General features: G+C 31.8%; 1 pseudogene; it reads left to right on the forward strand.

The window, feature by feature from the left end:
• The first annotated feature begins 161 nt into the window (after positions 1-161).
• Positions 162-8916, forward strand: LOC129297116 (probable sulfate transporter 3.5; annotated as a pseudogene).
• Positions 8917-11730: the final 2814 nt, after the last annotated feature.

The raw sequence follows: 11730 nt of genomic DNA on the forward strand, positions 1-11730 counted from the left end.
AAAACGGCTATATAAACGCCTCCTTGGTCGCCCACACAAAATCCAGTTCTGAGATAGTCGTCACAGCCAAGTTTTATACTTAATCCAGTGTTTCCGTCTCTCTTAGCCTGTGAGCCCTTCTGGCCGGCGACGGACGTCTGGGTTCGACCAGCAAAAGTTCCATGAACCCCAACGGCGGCGCCTCCTCCTCCGAAATCGAAGGCCGCAGGACGGTGAACTTCTCGGCGCCGAGGGGTTTTCTGACGAAACTGAAGTCGGCAGCGAAGAGACGCTGTTACCAGACGACCCTTTCAAGCAGTGTCAAGAGCGGAGCGACGAAGGAGAGATAGAATCGTGAAAGGAGTACAGTACTTCGTCCCCCCATGTTCGAATGGCTTTCAACTTACAATCTCCGATTGTTCTGGTCCGACCTCGTCGCCGCCTCACCACACCATCACAGTCTCGCCATCCTCAAGGCATTAGCTACGCTAAGCTCGCCGAAATTCCACCCGTCATTGGCCTCTGTTAGTTCTGTTTTCTGGCTTCAATTCATATATATATGCTTAATTTATCGATCTCCTTCTTGTGTTCATGAGAGCGTGTGTGTGTGTGTGTGTGTTGTAACTGCAGATAGCAGTTTTGCCGCCGCTGGTGTATGCGATATTTGGAAGCTCAAGGCACATGGCGGTGGGGACGATAGCGGCGGCGTCATTGCTTCTGTACCAAACGGTTTCGAGCGTGGCGAAGCCTGAGGACGATCCTGTGCTGTATGTTCATTTGATTTCACCACACTACCTTCATCACCGGCGTATTTCAGGCTGCTTTAGGTATTCTAAGGTGAGAATCAAATTTACAACTCGCTTATGAACAGTACATGTTTTATCACACATGCCACACTATATACTGATCATCATCGTTATTTCTATATAATTATCGTTTTTTTGAAAGTTTCCACCGCTGTTAAGAGACGACGAACACTGAACAGCGAATTTCGATCCCGAACCGTGTTCACTGTTTGCACAGATTCTTGTGCATCAGCCACGGAGCAGTTTCGGGCATCCATTTAGACCGTTCAGATTTATATAATCACTATGATGAGTCTGCTCTAACAACTATATATACTGTTTTTATTGTGGGTTTCGAACATTGTATTGACATGTTTTGGGTTGTGTGGGTGCATGTGAATTTGAGAAATTGAAATAAAACAAGTTTAAATCACATGTTAAACAGTTTTTTTAATTCTTATTGACATTATTCTATATACTTTATATGAACTAAATTTTTTCATCCCTTTTCTCTTGGCGCCCATATTAATATACTATATATTATATATATATAAAACAAATCCATGAACCTTGGGTTTGCATTACCCTCTCTTAATATCTCTGTCTCTATATATAATCATATCTGTCCATTAAATTATTCATTTAGTTTAATATTGTAAGATTACTACTAATTATAACATTAAACTAAATATTTATTCATTTAATTACTACCATAAAGCACATTATGATCTTTGCTTTTAACAACATTTAAGTGACGATATTAAATATACGAACATTAAATGATATAGATAATTAAATTAACTGTTGAATTATAAATATGGAGAGAATGAGGGAATTCAATTCTTATAAACCATGAATAGTTTGATTAATTTCTATGTAGACAGGACTTGTGCAAAGCATAATGAACAGACGTTTTATATTTATGGAAGGATACAAGCAGAGAGAAAAGATACCTCCTCTTGTTTATTTATAGGGTAGAGAATTTTTTTTTTTTGGGTAAGTCATCTCATTCAATTTTTATAATAAATTTTTTCATTTACCCTCCACTAATATTGCGCGAGAAAAAACTTTATCCATATTTATATATAAGATATTTTTAATTGAATCAAATATACTAATAAAGTTTGCTATTTAGTTAAAATCCTATTAAATCACGGTAATTTTTTATTTTACCTCTAATAATGTTGATTAATATCATGGTGGTGTGGGTAAACATACAATTAATATCTCTTCTCTCTTTTCAAAACAAGGACAAAATTATTTAATTATTTAAAAATATTGTGACACATATTATAGTTATGGACAAAATAAGTTTTTTAAAAACACCTTATATATAGAGACAGAAAAAGTATGTTGTTAAAATATATATATTTAATAGAGATAAAATTAAAAATTATTAAATTTTTAGATAAAATTAATGAGTTTTAAACATTTCTTGATTTTGGTAAAATATATTAAAAGTGATTTATAAATAAAACTTAAATTAAAGCGTTTTCTAGGCCCTATTGAAGATGTGAAACCCATAAACTTTATATCTTTTTCTCGTCCCAAGGATCTACATCTACTCCATCTATTAAAAAATATAATATATTTTTAATTTTAATTGAATTATATCATTAATAAATTAATCTTTAAATTAATATTATCTTTTTATTTTATCTTTATTTTTTACTAAAATAAATGGTTGAATGATTTATTTATTAAAAGTCTTTTTTGTCATTTATTAAGAGTATTTTTGAAAAAAAGTGTAATTACACATTAAAAATTAAAAAAGGAAGTATATATTTTAAAAGGATGGAGTATTTAGAGAAAATTCATATATCTTCATTCCACTTTATTTAGTTCAATTAAAAATTAACAATAATTTGCGATTTTACAGATTAGGGATATTGGTGGATTTTCTTATCGCATTCGACCATAACAGGCTTCATGGGAGGGACAGCAGTAATACTATACTGTGTCTCAACAACTGAGGGGCATATTTGGAATGACACATTTCGCCAGTCGCACAAGCCTCATCTCTGTGCTCAAGGCCATCGTGGTCAACAGGAATGAGGTTCGTATGCCACATATTAATAATATTGTTACCTGCAAGTTAATACATAAAAATAATATTTTATTTTCAAAATACATGTCTTTTTAATTTATTATTTCTATTTTTTATTTCTTTTGAACATTTCAAAGCATCATTTATTATTATCTTTATTATACTCTTATTTTCTCTAACAACTTTAAAACAATATATTTTTAAAGCTTTAAGGGTAAATTTAATAGGGAAAATCACTGCAAAGTTAATTGCAGTAATCCTAATTATGGGTCTATGAAATACATAAACTACTCTTAAGTTTTAAATTTTTTATTTTAAATATATTTTATGTATAATTACTGATTTTTTTTTTTTAAAAAAAACCCATCCCATCCCTGACGGAAGCTCCACTGGAAACCATGGATCACCTGAGCCACAGTTCTTGGCATGTCTCTTTGTTTTTTTTGTTTTTTTTTCCTCTCTATAATATCCACAATCTTTTTCTCTATCATTCACTTGCCCAAAAATGTTTTCGATCGAAGTCTCTAAAATTATAGGCACCATACTCTGAACTTGGGTTTACAACTAGGGTGTTGCGTGGCTCAGGCGATCCGTTGTTTCTAGCCGAGCTTCCATCGAGGATGACCCCAAAAGATTTGGGAATCAATGGATGGGTTGTTTTTTTTTTTAAAATAAAATTAAATGAGAATAATTTAATAATTATATACAACATAAATTCAAAATAAAATATTTGTGATTTGGGGGTATATAATTTTTGCAAGTCGCGAGACCTTATATTAATTTGAATCCCTATAATGGACTTTTTTGTGATTTTCCTAATTTAATAATGTACTCTGTGTCTTTATGTATTAATTATATCTTAATACTATTGTATAATAATACAAACACCCCCCCTTAAAAGACGTAGATAGAGTATTAATATTGAGGGACAGATTTAAGGGGGCAAGCAACCATGTTCAATTTTTTTTTTTTTAAGTTTTGTTTCGTTTTTATTTGTAAAAAAATGTTAAAACTAAATTTTACCCCAATATTATGTAATTTTGTATTTTAGCCCCATAGAGTTCTTTCTAGATGGGTTCTAGTTAGTACATCCTTTTCTTCTTTTATATATCAAGAGAGTTTATATTTACTTACAGTTTACTTCACGTCTTCACCTTCTACAGCATGAGCTAGCTTCATGTCATGTGTGGCATTAGTTGCAACTTTTAATTTGCTATGCTTGTCCTTTTTTATGTCAAATTATAACATTCTAGCATAGTCTCCATATATTAATACGTAAATTTAACGTAGTGTCATAGTATATAAAAAAGTACAAACCTAAGTAAAGAAGAAAAAGATGCAAAAATATCACATCGAGTGACAGTCAATTAAAGAAATGTACATGAAGCTGAGATGAGTGATATGAAAATGATATTTAAAAAAAAAATCAACGTTTTACTTGATAATTATATGTAGCTAATTGTAATTAATTTGTTTTTGTTAGGAATCAAATTAAGCTAATACTTTTTTTAAATATGTATATTTTCTTGAGTTAGATAAGGTGGGAGACCACACTCATGGGCGTCATCTTCGTTGCTTTCTTGATGTTCACTAAATATGTGGTAGGTGATTTATCTTTGTGTCTTTAGTATTACTGTGTATTTATATTGCTCCAAAAAATTCGTCTTTATACTTTTGTCTCAGAAAATTAGGTGAACTTTTATAGAAATTAAAATATTTTTTTGGTAAAACTAATTCATTATTTTTACTTACATTAATATTGGGATTTTGCAGAAGAAGAAAAATCAGAAGTTCTTTTGGGTTGCAGCTATAGCTCCAATAACAACAGTGATCGTTGGAGCTATCATCACCTACCTTGCCAAAGGCCAAAATCATGGAATTCAAATTGTTAGTTAATGAATTATTAATCAAGTTTACTTTTTCCTATTTTCTTTGATTTAATTTTATTATCTTACATAATAAGTTATTTTAATTACTTCAGGTGGGTCACCTAGATCGAGGCTTAAATCCTCTATCTATCAGCTTACTAAACTTTGATCCTAAATATTTACCGGCAGTCCTGAAAGCTGGCATCATCACAGGCGTTTTGTCACTGGCGGTAAGAAATTAAATTAAATTAAAATATTCATGTACTTATAAGTTTCTTTCAATTTTAAATTAGGTCACTGTATTTTTTTTATCCCTTATACATGTTAATAAAAAGTTAAAATTATTAAACACTTGAAATTTATAAGAAAATTGATTTAATTATTTTGATAATTTTTTTGTTTTGATACAATTTTTACATTTTTACAAAAAAATTATGTGGACAAAAATTATTTAGAAGACATAGGCTAATTATATAAATTTTGAGTTATAAGAAAATATGTAATTAATTCTATAAGAGCTTGATTAAAATAAAATATATTACATGAACCTAATTCTAAATTAAAAGAAACTATAAGAACTTTGTAGATTAATTTTTTAGAACATATAACATAAAAAACAAATTTTCAAACATGTTTCTTTTTTCATTTTTTTTTGTTTTTCAGAATAAAAAACTATTCAGAAATAGGTAATTAAACATGCCTATATAGTTTCATATTTTGTTTCACGTTACCCATATAATTATATTTTATTATGTTCTTATTTGCAGGAAGGTATAGCAATAGGAAGAAGCTTCGCTGTGACCGAAAATACCCCCCATGACGGGAACAAGGAGATGGTCGCATTTGGTCTAATGAACCTTCTTGGCTCTTTCACTTCATGCTACTTAACCAGTGGTACGTAATTAATTAATTAATTAATCAAGATTGATTAATTAATTAATGAATGTGGGTAATAATGTAAATAATGAATTTTGCAGGGCCATTTTCGAAAAGTGCAGTGAATTATAACTCAGGATGCAAGACGCAGATGTCGAACGCAGTGCAAGCAGTGTTTATGGCGATGACACTAATATTTTTGGCTCCTTTGTTTGGATACACTCCTCTAGTGGCACTGTCAGCGATCATTATGTCAGCCATGTTGGGACTTATTGACTATGAAGAAGCCATCCATCTCTACAAGGTCGACAAGTTTGACTTCCTCATTTGCATGTCTTGCTTCTTAGGAGTCACCTTCATTAGCATGGACGTTGGCCTCTTCTTATCTGTGAGTCCCCAAATCTCAATAATCAACTAACTTATTCATATAATTATTTCAGAACCGGATTGATGAACCAGCAGGCCGGTACCACTTATCTAACAAGAAATCGGCCTACGATTTGGTCTAGTCAACTTTTAGATCATTGGGGAAAGTGAACCACAACGAAACCAGTTAGAATCGGATTTCATTTTTTTTTTTTAAATCACTATCGTCAAATTATGTTATTTTGTGTTTTTATTTGTCTTGTAACTAGTCAAGGACGAATCCAGAGTTCAATACGTGTGGGGGATTTTCAAATCACATAAAATATGGAGGGCTAGAGTCAATTTTAACATTTTTTTTTTACAAAGGAAGCATTATACTATAAATACAAAGACAATGGGAAAGTATGGGCGCTTGCCCCCTTTAGATTTGTCTCTACTTGTGGTTAACTTTTCTCTAGTGCTATATCCGCGAGTGTACGTATGATCATTTATCGGTGATTTTAGTTAATGATGAAAACTTGTGTTGGTTTAATTAGATAATTAGTGCGGCATATTTGATTATTTTGATTATTTGTAATAGACAATAGTTTTATTATACTATTAATGCAGTTGACTATAAATTTGACATATATGATAAATATATGGTTACATATTGTTTAAAATATTATTATCTTTTTTATAAAAATAAGTTGAGGTGGGTTAGGTCCTGAGGGCTCACCAGGATGAGGACATATCAAAGAGCTCTCATAAAGAGGTATTTATAAATTACTCATTAACAAGATTTTCATATTAACAGCGAAAATTGATTTCACAACCTTATAAGTTATTGGCCAAAACCTTATCAATTGGATCAATCTTTGTTGGTTTCATTATTTTAATTAAGGCAGATCGAACCAACCACCTGACTATAGTCTGACCTCAGTTTGGTTTTGACAAAAATTGATGGTAATTAAGTGCTGATAAATGATTTGGTATGTGAAGATTGGACTTGGAGTGCTGAGAGCACTGTTGTACGTGGCTAGGCCAGCGTCATGCAAGCTTGGAAAGATACCAGACTCGTCTCTGTATAGAGACGTTGAGCAGTATCCAACTTCAACCTTATTGCCAGGTGTTCTCATCATTCAACTTGGTTCTCCTATCTATTTCGCCAACTCTTCCTACATCAAAGAGAGGTATATATATATATTCTTTCTTTTTTCACTTTTTCCAACTTCATTAATTACTTGTTTCTTTGAATATATTATAGTCCCACATTGAGTGATTAAATAATTAATCACAACCATATAAATAAGTTGTGACTTTTTCCAACGTAGCTAATTTAGTGTGTGATTAATGCACAACTCTTATATGTTTATTGTAGATTTTGAATCTTAATTGAAGATCGTCTATTTTGAAAACAGACTGTTATTATGTATATTTATCTAGACTTTGACCTACCGTGTCTTCTTTTGCGATCTGAAATTTTCATGTAAATATTAAAATCGTATTTATGTATTTATAGTTCTAGGCATATCTATATTAAAAAATAGATGATATACGATGATTATTAGCTTGTTTCTTATAAATTTTTTAAAAAAATACTATGGAATAGGATCAGGAGGTATATCCAGAGCGAGGAGAATTCTCATATCGGGAATACTGTAGAGCAGGTCATACTCGATATATCAAGTACGTAAAGTATATATATGTTTTTGTGAATTTTCTACATATAAGGAAAATAAATTTTATCCTCTCTATATAATATGTAATTAAATATAACATTATTATTTAATTTATACATGGACAGGCGTAACCTCCATTGATGTAACTGCCATTGAAGGACTATTGGAGTTACGTAAGATCCTAGGAAAAAATGGAAAGCAGGTATGTATATCCCATGAATTCCGTGTTTTGCATCGGGTTTTTATTTTGCACGAAACTTATAGGTTCTATTAGTTGGAGGGGAGATTTTAATTATGGGAATCGACTTTGACTTTTCTTACTCTTTTAACTTACATCTTTTTTTTAAAAAAAATTAAGTCCTATTTCGTTTTTATTGTCATTTGAAATATATATATATACATATTATAATACAGTTTTAAAATTATTTTTCAAAGTAAAATAAATAAAAAAATCTGTTTGGTTGTATTAATTTAAAAATTATTTGAAAATAAAAAAAATTGATCGATAGCATAACCACCAACAATTAATGGTAGTGACTTATAATAATTATTGATTAGGGTAATTATAATTTTTAATAATCAACAATGTAATGTATTTTGATTTGTTTTTTGTTATTTTTTAGAACAAATAACAGAAAACATATCTTTAAATATTCTTTTTATCTTTTTTCAAAACAAAAAAGTGTTCTGAAATCAGGCAATCAGACAAGCCTTTAATTATTATATAATAACACACATAATTTTTTGTTGTTTTTGAATTATACAGATTTCAATAGTGAACCCAAGGAAGGAGGTTATGGAGAAGTTGATAACATCAAAGTTTGTAGAAGTGGTTGGGAAAGAGTCCTTCTTTTTGTGTGTGGATGATGCAGTGGCGGCTAGTCAATTTCAGCTTCGTGCATCCAAGCAAATTCTTGAGAGATGATCATATATATCAAGAAATTATAGTGTGTGTTTGGTATTGTTTTGATTTTGGTCAAAATCGCGTTTTGGCCAAAGAAATATAGAAGCAGTCTTTTGATTTTGATCAAAACGTGGCTTTAACTAAAACCAACACAATACCAAGCACATTCTAACTGGCTATCTTATTATCTATAACAAAGCGTTGCTATCAAGGTTGTGATGATCTCTACTTTAATTTTAGATTTTGTGTGTGTGTGAAGATTATTGTTAAAGGGGATGAATAAAGTAAAAGGAAGGGGAAATAGATTTTGATGTTTTTTGGGAAGAGATCAAGATAAATTAGCATACTATTGTCAGATCAAAAGCAATGTAAAATAATCATAGTGGATAGAGTGAACAATCATGATTGGAGTGATTTACTTGTCAATGTATTGAGTTTTGACCATACCTCTTTCTCTCTATATTGTTTTTTCTAATCTCAGAAAGCATTTTCATCTAAATAAAAATATTTATTTTAGAAGTGAATATAATTAATAAGTTATCATAGGATATTGATTTCGACTAATAATTAAGTTAAAGATTTAACTACACTTCATATTTTAACAAATGGGTTAAAAATTGTTTTTCCTCTTAATTGATTTAGGAGCGTTGGATATCCTATACTAAAAGATGAGGCAATATGTAAGCCTTGAGTGTTATTCAAAAATTACATAATTCAAATAAACTAAGTGTGGTTAAGGAGTTGATCCTCTAACTAACTTAAGAAATAAATTATTTAAAACCTTAAAAAAATTATAGGTTCTACCTATAGTGCACGAAAGCAAGCTAGACAAAAGTGGAATAAAAAGATGATGTCATGACAGCATTAAATTGCTGTCATGACAGCTCTCCCGGGCCAACTTTCGGGAGGTGCCGTTCCGTTATTCGTCCTCCGATCGAAGTGATTTTAAAGCTCTCACTTAATGTGAGAGATTAATTCCATCTTGACCACTTATAACATGAATATTATTAAACTCAATCATAGCCTTTATGATTACCTGATCAAAAGTGACTTTTGACTAGGTCAAAGTCCAGTATTGTCATGTAAGAATTCATGATGATCTCAAGTCAAAGGGTTTAGTGATAGGGTTACATATGAGATAAGCTTATGACTTGTACCATGCATCTTTCCCATAGTGGGTCAGTCTAGCACCTTATACTCTTTCAAATTCCTATGACTTTAATTTGTATCTCTATAATTAATCAAAGTTATGATAGTCTTGTTTTATCTAGAACCCTTAAAGATGATTGATAAGGGACATTTAGAATAATCACTATAGTTTGTTCAAAGATACAGTTATCATAGTGAACATGCAATTGATATGATAACAAAAGAGAAATTCATTAAATAACAATGTGCATAGTACAATGATTAGCCCTAGGTCACAATTTTCAATAGTGCCAACACATCAAAATCCACTAAAATCATTCCAATGGAGTTCACAACCTGTTACTTAGAAAGGCTTAAACTCTTCAATCGTGAAAGGTGACCGGCCAAAGGCTCCACATTCACTTTCAGATTGTGAATTCCCCCATTTTGAATATTAGGGGTGCTATGATGCCTTACCCCATACCCCTCTAGGGTGATATTAAGGACAAGTCCTACCCCACACCCCAATTAGGTGATATTAAGGGCTATTAATTAATAATTAAAAATAGTAATGCTGAACTAGTATTGATAGAGTACCATGTGGACTTATTAAAATTAATTTTCCTAAGGTGAACTCTCACCTATATTTAAAATGATTGTGCTATTCACAATATATGCACAAAACATGACAAGCCTCAAGAGATATCCAGTTCCCAACATATCCAAAGCGAGGAGAATTCTTATATCGGGAATATTGTAGAGCAAATCATACTTGATATATCAAGTATGTATAGTATATGTTTTTAGTAATTATGTTTGGATTAAGGATAAAAATGTCCTTGAAGTATGTGTGTAGATAACCTTAAACTCAACTTCAGGTCATTTCTACCCTTAAACCACTAAGAATTTAGTTTCTATCACCTTGTCCATCCATTTTAACCATTAGTCAAGTCCACATTTGAATTTCTTTAATAGTTCTTATTATAAATAATTTAACTGGGTCCCACCATTCATTTTTAAATAGTTTTTATTAGCTCGAACAAATTCAACAAAAACAACAATGCTTAAAGAATGAGAAGTTCATGCAAATTATTTGGAACAATCATTAGTCTTATTCTTTACTTATAATCCCTCTCACCATCTTGCCCTTAAAGTCTCTAGGAATCTCCTCTCCCTCTCTCTTTCTCAAGTCTCTATCTCTCTCCTCCTAACAATTTCAAACCACTAAGCAAGAACGAAGCAAGTTTCCTAGCAACCTTAGTAGTGACCTCTATTCTAGTCCAGAATCCAAGAACAAAGACAACAAGTCTGGACTTCTTCTTCACCAACCCTTCCAAGTTTCCACCATGCTTAGCTATCGACATGCATGCATTCTATAGGACCTAGTAGAAATTGGAAAACTCGGATAGGTTGATATCTCTATTTTTACTAAAAAAAAATAGGAGCCTAAGTGTGTGAATCTGTTAGAGTAAGGTGTGGGTCCTCCAGAGGTCATCGATGGAGGGCTCAAGTGTGTGTCCATGGATTCTTCATGCAAGTTTCGATGAGAGGGAGAGAGAGTGATAGAGAGGAAGGGAAAGAGAGAAAGTGGAGGAGATGGCTATCGGTTAGAAGCAAAAATACCTTTAATCAGAGCACCTTTATGCATACATGCATGCATAGCTTATGGAACTTCTCTCTCTCTCTCTCTATCTCTTCTCTCTAGTCCTCATCTTCCACCAGGTGTGGTGAACATGCTAATTTTCACTATTGTCCTCTTGTTAAACTCGTCTCTAGTGGTGAGGTTATCCTTGACCAACACTGGGTTCCTGTGGATGTTGGAGTTGAAGCCTGATATTATCCTTGAGAAGCAAAGCAGAGAGGGACACTGGTGCAAAAAGCATATTTCACAACAGTTGAAAACTAAATTTCGTGACATAAGAAGTGATGTAGTGGAAAAAGGTGTAGTTGTAAGTTGACACCTTTCATGACAGTCTCATAAGGACTATAAAGAAAAGTATTAACTTACCATGATAGTTATATTAATAAATGTCATTGTACTGGTAACATTTCGCCAATTATTGCAACATTTGTCGCAATAAATAGCTTGGAAATCAACTTTGTGGGTATTTTATGT

Source organism: Prosopis cineraria, unplaced genomic scaffold, assembly GCF_029017545.1.
Source record: "Prosopis cineraria cultivar Desert tree isolate PC_DT_omini unplaced genomic scaffold, ASM2901754v1 PC440, whole genome shotgun sequence".
In the NCBI taxonomy this organism is placed as follows: domain Eukaryota; kingdom Viridiplantae; phylum Streptophyta; class Magnoliopsida; order Fabales; family Fabaceae; genus Prosopis; species Prosopis cineraria.